Below are 560 nucleotides of genomic sequence, written 5' to 3' on the forward strand. Positions count from 1 at the left end.
CCTCCCTTCAACATGTCATAACCAACCAACCTCACAAGACTCTCAGAGAATCACAAACTTGGAGATCCTAATGGAGAGAATGATGAAACATCAAGAGGAAACAACAAGGAACCAAGAGATGTTAATGAGAGGAATTGAGGAGCAGATAGCTCAATTGGCGAAGCACTTTGCAGAAATGGGTGAGAAGAAACCAAATACCTTCCTCAAAACCATTGAAGACAAACCAACCAACAACGAAGATGCTACAAAGAAGGAAGGATGGAAAAGGATCATAGAGGACAATGAGAAAATACTGGACAAAGGAAGTACCAGCCAAGAAAAACACAGCAAGGAATTCTTTCAAGGAGAGACAGAGGATAGAACTAAAGAAAAGCAGAAAATCCTCACTGGAAAGTTTTCACTAGGGGATCGAGTGATGATCAACATTCAAACCATGAAGGTATCCCCACAGTTGTCTGATCACTACATTGTGACTAAGATCCTTCCACAAGAATTTATAGAGGTCATCAAAGAGGAAACCGGAAGGAAGTTCACAGTGAAGAAAGACAAGCTAAGGCACT

The sequence above is a fragment of the Arachis duranensis genome, chromosome 5, assembly GCF_000817695.3.
Source record: "Arachis duranensis cultivar V14167 chromosome 5, aradu.V14167.gnm2.J7QH, whole genome shotgun sequence".
NCBI classification, from domain to species: Eukaryota; Viridiplantae; Streptophyta; class Magnoliopsida; order Fabales; family Fabaceae; genus Arachis; species Arachis duranensis.